Below are 10,426 nucleotides of genomic sequence, written 5' to 3' on the forward strand. Positions count from 1 at the left end.
GCCCCAGTACAGCATCTATTTCAATTACAGGGGGAAGGAAACCAGAAAGAGCATTTTATCTTACTCATTACTGCAAGCCATAAGGGACCACTAGATTTCTTAAGCTTTTGAAATTCTCTCTTCAGCAGTTTCTGCCTTAAAACTAGTTCAAACTTAACTGAAAAAAGGTCAATTTTGCATGTACAGAGCCCTTCAGAGCTTTCAAAGAAGCAGTGTTAATGTGATCCTTGGTCTAAGCAGGCTGAAAGGAAAAAAATTAATCTTTAAAAAATGGATTTTTACAAGCAATGGGATTGTCTCAGATTTGATAGGAGCCCCACAGCCACTGTTTGTGCCAAGATTGTTAAATATAATTTTTAATGCTTTGCATTTGGGGTGTTTAGGCTTACATATTTAAATAATTTTGGTTTTCAGGGATGAAAAGAAGTGAACAAATCCAGGAAATATGAGTTTAATGATATTGTCCTGGTTCCAGTGAAATCAAGAGCAGCATCCGGAGGTGATTTGGGTGCACAGGCAGTTGTGCACCTTAAAGCCAGGTGCAGGACCCTATATAGCTTCTTTTCCTTTCATTTTTAAGTGAGAGCAAGACATCTCTTTGGACAAATATTACTGCAAATCAGGAGTGAAACCACAAGGTCAGGAAATCTGTTTGGGGTAAAAATATTTGTTTTGATGTCCTGTGACCTAAATGTGAAATAAATATTAGATTTGCTCAGTTTGGTGTGAACAAATGTCTGTTTGTATTACTGAGGAGGAGAGGTGACAAGGGGTGCTCTGTGTGGCGTGACCGTGGAGGGTTCCGTGGCCACCAAACTCACATCTGGCTGCTGCCCAAGGGCAGGAGGGGTTGGGCATGGACAGGGGAGCAGGGATGCTCTGAGAACACCGTGTGCTTCATGCAGCTCTGCTCTGCTCACTGGGACTCTGGGAATGACACAGGGACTTTTTCTTCCTCAGCCCATCTCTGGGGCAAAGCTTGCCTGGACCAGACCTCTGGGACACCAGGATGTCTCCCTTGGAAAGGGCATGTGCTCACAGGGAAACCATGCTGGGGAGTGCTGTATCCTTCCAAGTTTTGAGACTTTTGATGGCATTCTCTGCAAGGGAGTGGATGATACATCTGTGTGCAATTACAGCAACTTCCTTTTGGTCTCATGACAGACAGACACTGCCACAGACCTGTCGTAGGCTTTCACTGGGGGGAGGAAGCTTATTTACAAGCAGGATACAGATCAGGCTTTGGCTAGTTTGGAGCATTAAAGCATTTGATGGGCTTTTTTTTGAGTAGTTTAGGCTGTAAGCGGCCTCTGTTGGTCCCAGGTCTCTTCTCAGCCCATACTGGGCCCGCTTAGAACAAGCTGCTGGAGGCCACCCTCTGCCAGGTCCCACATGTCTGCAGGGGTGGAGGGGCTCCATCCCTTGGAGTAACTGGTATGGTTAAATAAGGTAACAGTTTTCCTAAATACAGCAGCCTCACATCCCACGTATCAAGAATCATCCTTAATATTCTCCTTGCATTTATTCTGTGAGGAGGGAGACCAAAGAGTTAAAACAAGATTAGTTTTAAGAAATCCCAGACTCAGAATCTGGGACATTCAGAGCTCTGACAAGCTCTGCTGCTTCTCCTGCAGCCTGCCCTGAGCAGAGAGCTGAAACTTCACTCACCAAGCTCACCTCTTCCCTGTAAGTCAGCCCCATCCTGTTTTCTACAGCAGTAAGAACTGGTTTTAATTATTAGGCAGTAATGAATGCAAATAAATATTAGTCTCGGGATTGCTCATGAACAATTCTCTTGGAATAGTTACTGGTTCGGTGTAAGCTTTGTTGGCTTTGCCAAATGATGCCCTTTCTACTCAGCAAAGCTTTTCTGGAAACAGGAGTGTAATAAATGCACAGTATCAGACAAGTCTGTTCTGGCACAGTATTTGTGTGAATAACCATTTTGTGCTAACACCAATGGAAGCTCCGGGGTTCACAGGCATCAGAAAGTCCAACTGCCACTCAAATATTTGCAAATAATGAGTATGTGATCCCACAAATAACAACAAACCAACCTGGTTGCTTTCATTGAGGAAAATGATTATGAATCACTGTGTACTGTGGGCTCAATCCAACAACCACCAGCGTCAAAAGAAGTCTTTCCAAAACTTCAAACAAGCAGGGAGCTGAGCTGTGTTTGCTCAGCTTTACCTGGTGTATCCATTGCTCTCATATTGCACCATTAAATAATAGAATTTATCAGGCAAGCAAGAATTTCCTAGAGCAGCCAAGAGTGGGCACATGTCACCTCCTGACTGCATATGTGCAGCTCCCACTGATGTCAGCAGGGTTATGTATGGGCAAAATGAGGTCAGACTGTGTTGTCCTACTTTACGTGCCCTGTGGTATTACACTCAATTAAGTTTTGTCTCCCAGGACACAGCCTCTCTCCCACTTAAGTCACCAGGAACTTTGTCACTGCACAACAGTGCAGGAGGAGGCACGAAATACCAGTCTTGGATCCAGACTGCAATAAGTTTTAAGACATGTATTTAGGAACTTTTAGCTGTACTTTGAATAGAAGGATTAAATTCAGTTAAAAAAAAAAAAATCCATGAAAATTCAACATGAGGCATCTTCAGGAGAAGGTAACAGCTTTGCAAACTCACTCAGAGCCTTGCAGAGTGTAGTAGACTCCGCAAAAGCTTCTTCCCAAGGCAGCAGGGCACCTTTCCTGCCCTCTGCCAACAGCTCCCCACTGATCCTTGCAGGAAGATCTTGGATATCACGGGCAACACTTCTTAGGCAGCACAGCAGAATGTCACATCTTCTGTGTGGGTGACCACATGCTTGACTACTTTGAAAATATTAACCACTGGTTATGAACTGAAATTATAAATAGCTATAGGAAGGAGAAAACAGTAAAAAAAATTTCCTTATTACAGACAAACAAGTTGCCACTACAATTCTGAGCTTTGAGTGAACCAGGTTTGGTCTTTGCCCCTTTGATGGGGCTTACTCTGACTTTGAGCAAGTAGCTTGTTGTCTCCCTGGCTTTACCAGAGATGGGCAGAAAAATATCTCTGAGGTGACTTTTCCAGAGTCTATGGGGTCAGCATGTTGAGAAACACAATGAATCAGATATCACCTACTGCCCATGTGCCACTCTGAGGGATCTCCTCTGTGGACGCGTGGTGAAATGCAGGGACTATCCTAAACTTTTACTCACAGATAGTCAGACTATTTGAAAGCCTTCTTAATTTATACATTGGTAAAAAAATCATTTAATTTCTAGATGTCTCACAGCTACCAGTATTAGGCATCCTTATATATAAAATAAGCATATTTCCCTCCAGATTTTTAAGTCCATTCTAAACACCTTTGGAAAAGAGGACAGTTGGTTTTTTGCATGATGTTAAACTCTGCATTGCACACATACATCACAAGGACGACCCACAAGGCTTTAGCCAGATCAAGGCAAAGAAATTATTTTGGCTTCTGATTGTGCCTCCATGTACCTCCATGGAGAGGAGATCCCTGCTGGCTGGAGGAGCCTGGCTGGACAAGATCTCTATGGACCGACGAGTGAGCTGAGACACCAAGAGCTCATAGAGACTTATGAGCAAATATTCCTGAATGTAGCTGTCCTGACTTTACTTCTGCATCCTGCCTAAAATGTCATGTCAGCCTTCTGCAGAGGCTCCCCGTGAGGTCCCAGGCTACATCTGGAGCATCTTTGTCTCATCCAGTGGTCCTGGTGTGGGCTCACACAGACTTTCCTTCGCTCTGCAGAGTGTCCAAGCTCTGGGCCCAGAAATCCACTCCTCTCTCTCTGTTCTGTCAGGGCTAAGCCCAGTGTAGTCCAAACCCAGAGCTTTCTCTGGAGCTGGTTCTCTACTGTGGGATTAGAACTTCAGAGAGGCCACAAACCTCCGTGCCTCTCTTTCCAAGAGCAAGGCACACTTGTTCAGCCTTGCCTGTGTAGGTATAAACATCGTGCACATACAGTGTAGTTAATTAAAACTATTCCCACTCAATTTTCCCCTGGGGGAAGGAAGGGAGAAGATAGATGCTCATGGGAGGGGTGCTCATCACACTGCTTAATGTGATCTAGAGTGGGACATGCAGTGCCGTGGGGATAAAAAGCTGTGGGGGGCTGAGGGAGCACCATGGAGGGCTGTCCCTGGAAAGAAATTTCCCTTAATGTGAGCAGTGTGGAAGGGAAGCAGTGATGTGTTTCCAGAAGAGATAAAGGAGACCAAGACCATCTGCTCCCCCAGGCAAGGAGGCATGGACGGAGGCTTGCCCCAACACTCACCCAAAGTAGACTTCTTGCTTGGGACTTCTGGGGATCTTGGGAACCTCCCACCTTCCAAAGCCCAGTTTTTGGGCAGCTCATGGAAAGGACAGGAGAAGTCCCCAGCGCCTGGGTGTGGGCATGACACAGTAGGGTCTGAGTGACTCAGCACTGACACCAGGAGCTGTCCTGGGCAACAGACACAGAACAGCCACAGCTCTCCCACCCTCTGCTCCTGAGCCACTCATGGACACACCAGGGAGTCACTTATGGACACACCAGGGAGTCACTCTGGCTTGCCTTTAGTGGTGTGTGGATGTGAAAGGGTTTGTTCACAGGGAGCAAGTGCCCTCTGACAGGCAGCATCCCGGGTGTTGTCCTTGGCTCCCAAGCACAAACAACCTCTGCACTGAGCACAGGATTTGGGACAAGCCCCTCTGAAACGTTTTCATTGCAAATCAGCTCCAGTGTCCTGCTTTTGTCATTGCAGAGCAGTGTGGTGTCACCATGGAAGGGATGCAGCTGGTACCCACCAGTGCATGGGGTGATGCAGATGCCTCAGGTGCTCTGGTGCCTTCCAGCAGGAGCTGAACAATACCAGGTGCAGAAGAAAAGGTGTAGCCTTGTGGTATCTGCTGGTTGCAGCCAAAGCTGACCTTTGTGCAGCAAGAAGGACCTAAGCTCCACCAAAGTTCTGGGCATGCAAAGTGTTCATGCCTTTCCCAAAACAGGATTAAACCAACTGCATTTAGAAACGGGCAGGATGCTGCTGCTCTTCAGGGCAGGGGGGATGTCTTTGCGCAGCCCCTGCCCCATCAGGGACTCAGCACACAGACATCTGGACAGCAGTGATGCGATGCCATTCCTGAGGGAGATGTGCCATGGGTTCCTCACCTGGGGCTCAGGCACTTGTGAACCTGTGACAAAAGGAGCTTGCAGGGGAGGACCAAAGTGTCCCAAATGTCTAGAACAAAAGAAAAGTCAGATTTCATCCTACAGGTCCCCAAGGAGGGACCAAATTGTCACTTTACGAATGTATAAAAAGGACAAGTTTGGACTCCCCTTGGAGCTGCTCTTTGCATCAGGGAAGTGTTTTGCCTCATCACAAGGTATTCCTTTTGAGGGGTGTGTTTTTCTCTTAGCAAGGAAATGTCTGTACTTTGTTTATCAACTGAAGCAAGGAATGAAATACACCCAAATGTTACTTCTCATTAAGGTGCAACTGAAAATGCAGGAAAATTGGAACATCTTCTTTTAGATTATACATTGAAGCTATTCTTTTCCTATTTATATGGATCTTGACAGGACAGAACTATTTATTGAAAGTTAAATAATGACATCTGCTATCAGGAATATCAAATCCAGTAGAAGATGTTTCATATTAAAATAGAAACTCATGGCCAAATTTCCTCTTGATGAATATAGACACAGCTTTATAAACTTCTTCAAAGTGTCACTCTTTACACCAGAATAAAGTTCAGCCCAAGGAGCTTCTATTAACAAGTCTTATCCACATGTGCAAAAAGAATCTGCTTTTGAAAAGTGTCTCGCAAATACAACAACAACAAAAAAGCCAGAAACAAAACCCCAGACCGTTCAGGCTTTGTTGCATTAGGTGGAATCAAAGTGACCTCTAGTGATTCCCTGTTAACCGTGCAGCTCGGCAGCTGCCTGCACTGAGCTCAAGGGATGAGAGGGGACGTGTGCTGCTCTCTCAGCTGGTAAAAATGCAATCAATACCCGATTAATGCAAAATCGTGGCAATTAACAGCCTTTACAATAGCAATCCTTACAATTCGAGTGTAGAATATTTTACCAAACTCTACCGTTTCTTCTCATGCAAGCTGTGCACTGCTAAAGGGAATGGTTTTATCAGTCTGTTAAAAATCAGCAACACAATGAATTTATTAGTAACTTAGCATCCATGTGTCTTCTGGCACTGCTGACGTGCTGTTCTTAGGGAATAGACAGGATAGGAAGTGCACTAGATTTGTGATTTAACTCATTTGTTCCTATTCTTTGGAACAGTCGCAGGCTGATCACAAAATTATTACCAGTTGTGTAGGGAGTGTGCAGTGTTGCTGTGGGGTAAGCCATCCCCAGGTTCAACCAGAGAGATTATCACCTCTGCAAGGTCACCTTTCCTCTTCCAGACTATTAAGATTTTTTTAAAAAGAGTACAGAGAAAGAGAGGATGTTGCAATTCATCAGCGGTGGGGGAAATGAAAATTGTGTATCAGCCAAATTATGTCGGTTTACCACGAAAATCAATACCAAAGGGGGTTAGAAATGGGATGTCATCATTCAGAGGCAATGCGGGAGAAGATCTGTCAGCAGCAAGATGGCTGTGTGCTCTGTCCCAGTATTCCCCAGGGATGTTTCAGGGCTGGGGAAGGCAGAAAAAATCATTGATTCCTCTGGAACAGGAGATTGGGATGGGCACAAAGGAGATGCTCAGGAGATTCTGAGCTCTGCTGGGACTCACAATGTAGATATTTAAGAAACAAGGCTTTCATGGGTTAGATATGTCCATCTCTGAATCAGAGCTGGGTGAAAACCAGGATCCTATTCCTACCAGAAGAAAACCCACCCAGCTGCTTTGGTTTCGTTCTTGTTTCGAAAGAATTAATCTCTGAGCCCTGATTCATTCCTGCCCTATCTCTGCATCCATTAAACACCATGAGGTTTGACATCTGCAGGAAGAAGGACAAGAACATTGCTTCTGTCTTGCTCTCTCTCCCTGCTGTCAGCTCTCCACGATGACCATGCTGAGAGCAAATTGCTCTTTGAGTCATTTCCAGGGCTGATTTTGCATTCCCTGTTATTTTCACGGAGGCTGTGCCACAGCCACTGCAATGGAACGAGCTCCCTTGTTGTGGTCAGTGCCAGGCTGAGCAGCCACTTGCAATAAAGATCCCTTTTTTTCCCCTAGATTTGTCAGCATCTTCCACTCCCACCAGCCAGTACTATTTGGGACATTCCTTAGACATATTTCAGAAGGACTTCACATAGAAATGAGGAGTTTTGCAATGGGTGTTGCCAGACTCGCTGTCTGGACCTGGCCTTCTGCCTGCCCCACCAGCCCTGTCAGCGATGCAGGGGACCCTCCTGCCTCTCTGGGCTGTCCATGGTGTAAAACCAGGCTGTATTCCTAATAACCTCTCCTCTCTACTCCCACAATGCCCAGGTTGGACCTGGTCAATACATGATTTCACCTGCCAATGCTCAGGAGCATCTTCTGAATTCAGCCTCCTCCATCCTGAGGCATGAAGCAACTTGAAAGTAAAATGATGCATGTGTTTGTCCAGGTCTAGAAAACCTATTTGTCTTCCAGTAATGAATCCAGCCACCAGAGAGTTCCAGCCCAGGCTCTGCTTTGCCTGGGTAAACCTTCTACAGAGCTGTGACTGGGGGCCAAGAAAAACGTCCCATCCACATTTCTATGTGAAGTCAAATATGACTCAATCTCTGTTTGCTTTTAAGGCTTTGAGACTGAAGGGAAACATTTTTATTTGTTGTGAGCAGCAAAACCAATAAAAACAGGTGGGTAAGAAAAAGCAGGGGGCTCATCTAGTGCTAACTCTGAATTATCTTTTAGGCTGAGGTATCTTTATTGGTGTTAAACCAGACCAGAATCCTTCTGTGCTTCAGTTAATTTCTTTCACAAAGAAACATGAACATTTTATTAAGCTCCTTATAAATTTCATTTTCATTTTGGATTAAATAATATCATTTTAATGAAAGGCAGCAGCTAGAAAAATGCATTTTGTCTTGAAAGAATCACTTTCTGGTAAAGAACCATTTCCTATTTTTAAAGCCAGGACTGTGATAATCCAAATACTTGCATAGCCTTTGGTTACCAATCCTGAAAGCTGTAAAAATATAATTTATTTTACACATGCATGCTGTGGGTTTATTTTTCCAGCTAAGGAATGAGAATACAGAAGCTAGTTTCACTTTTGTGGTCTAATAGGTCAGTGCAGATTTACCATTTTAAACATGTGCAGCCATAAATACAAAACAAAACAAATTGTTGCTGCTGCTGTGATCCAAACCCCAAATTAAAAACAAATACAAATTAGAAATCCCCTTTAGAAATCTCATCTGTCTAAAGCTGCTGAAATATTGTCTTGATGACAGAACTTCTCACATAACAACACGGCATAATAGGTTGATCATTTAGAATATTTTTACTGAACTTTTATTTTGTTTTGAATATCCTCAGAGGCATTTTTAAATTTGACTCTGTGAGCATGTGTTTGCACATCAATTCCAGATTGTGGTTTTTTTTCAAATTATCTTCCGGCCTTCACTGTCTGCTGCAAAAATGTTAAACGTGTGAACCTGAAATGTTTAAAAAAAATGAAATAAGGAAATTAAAATAAAACTTGCTCTTGTATTTATGTCATGGTAAAGTTTGCCCAGTTGAAATTGGGATCAGGAGATGATTCAAAAGTAGCAGAGTGGAACATTTCAATTCTTTGATGCTGGAAACCATAGTGTCCTGGGTTGAAGTATATTCTATCACCATCTTCATGAACTGTTGAAACCAGGTGAGGCAGTGCTCCCTGCCTCCTCCACTCTGGCTTATCTTCTGTTAATGGGCCCATCAGCACCTTTGCCACACGACTCACAGATAACCCCCTCCTGGACTATCTCCTGTTAATGGGCCCATCAGGCCTTATCACATGACTCACCATCCCATTGTGGGATGCTCTGAGGGAGGAACCAAGCATTCCAGCCTGGATATAAGCTGAGACTCTGAACACCAGAGGGGCGCTTACCCACTGGATTCCCAGAGGACCCGAGCTACCAGACCTTTCTACAGGATCACTGCTTCAGGAAGACCACCTCATCTGGACTGCTTCCATCACTCCGCTCAGGTTGTATTCTGACTCTGTCAGTGGTCTTTTGTATTATTGTATCTATTTTATTTTACTTTCTTTCTTTTTTTCCTATTAAATTGTATCTCTGACTTGGAGCCTCTCATTTGTTTTGCCTTCAAACTACTACACATAGTAAAGTGTAAACCAGTCAGCTGGGTACCAGCACAGCCAGCTCAGCCTGTCCAGGAGAGCCTGTGTCACCCCAGTCCTCCATGGACACTTGCTTGAAGAAGGAGAAACATAGTGGAGTTAAATATTTTGTAAAAGGTTCACTGCTGTCTGAAGGAAAGTTTTCCTAAGGGAAGGAGTTTGACAATCTGCTCCTTAGAAAATATCTTGCTGAATTCGTTGGGACTGGAAGAAATGGTGGGGTGCAGGAACAGAGACTGCCCAAACAGCCTGGAGAAATCAGTGCTGCACAATGTGCTCCTGCAGATTCCTCACAACCATCTGTAGAGATCTGGGTTTTCTGCCTTGGTACCCAGGAGTGGATTTAGAAATGTCAAAGGAAGAAGCAAGAGAGAGGAGGGGCAAACACTGGGGCTGAGATATCTCAGTATCCCCCCAGTATCTCCTGCAGGGGTTTCCAAATGGAGCCAACCTCCAGACTTCCCTCACACCAGAGGGGAGTGAGTCAACATATTATAACAGCTCAAGGTTTTCTGCTCCTGGTGGGGCTGCACAAGCTGCCAGGCATATTTTGGGTCCAAAAGCAAAAAAAAAAAAAAAAAAAAAAAAGAAGTGTTTACCAACAAAACCTATCAGTAATGGAAAGGACAATGCCTGAAAACACAGTGAAGCCCTTTGAAGGTGTTGAGACTAATGGTTCTTATCCCTGTATCTTCCTGGGCTGTGTCTGTGGTTTACCCAATTTTGTGATACCTGTAAAGTGTTGAAAATTCATTTCCAGTCCTCTTCAGGCACCCTTGCACAAGGCAGAATGTGACACATGACTGCAGGCAGACCTCACTCCTGGGGAGCAGCTGGCAAGCCTGTGAGCAGCAAAGAAGCCAATCTCTTTGGAGGTTCACAAGGAAAATTACTATAAACCAGGTTTTGTAGCTCAGCTTTTGAGTTGGAATAACCTAAAGGTTGTTGAAAGGTCCAGGTAAAGATGGAGCTGTGCAGGGATAGCTTCATTCACCCTGCAGAGAGGAGCAAGTCAAAGATAACTGAAGTACAACTTGAAAAGCACCTCGCTGTGGTTTCCAGGAGAATGCTGATACTGGACATGGCAGGAAGAGAGAAATGGCTCATGGAT

Source organism: Chamaea fasciata, unplaced genomic scaffold (assembly GCF_029207755.1).
Source record: "Chamaea fasciata isolate MVZ Bird 193981 ecotype frontalis unplaced genomic scaffold, bChaFas1.0.hap1 SCAF_1, whole genome shotgun sequence".
Lineage (NCBI taxonomy): Eukaryota > Metazoa > Chordata > Aves > Passeriformes > Sylviidae > Chamaea > Chamaea fasciata.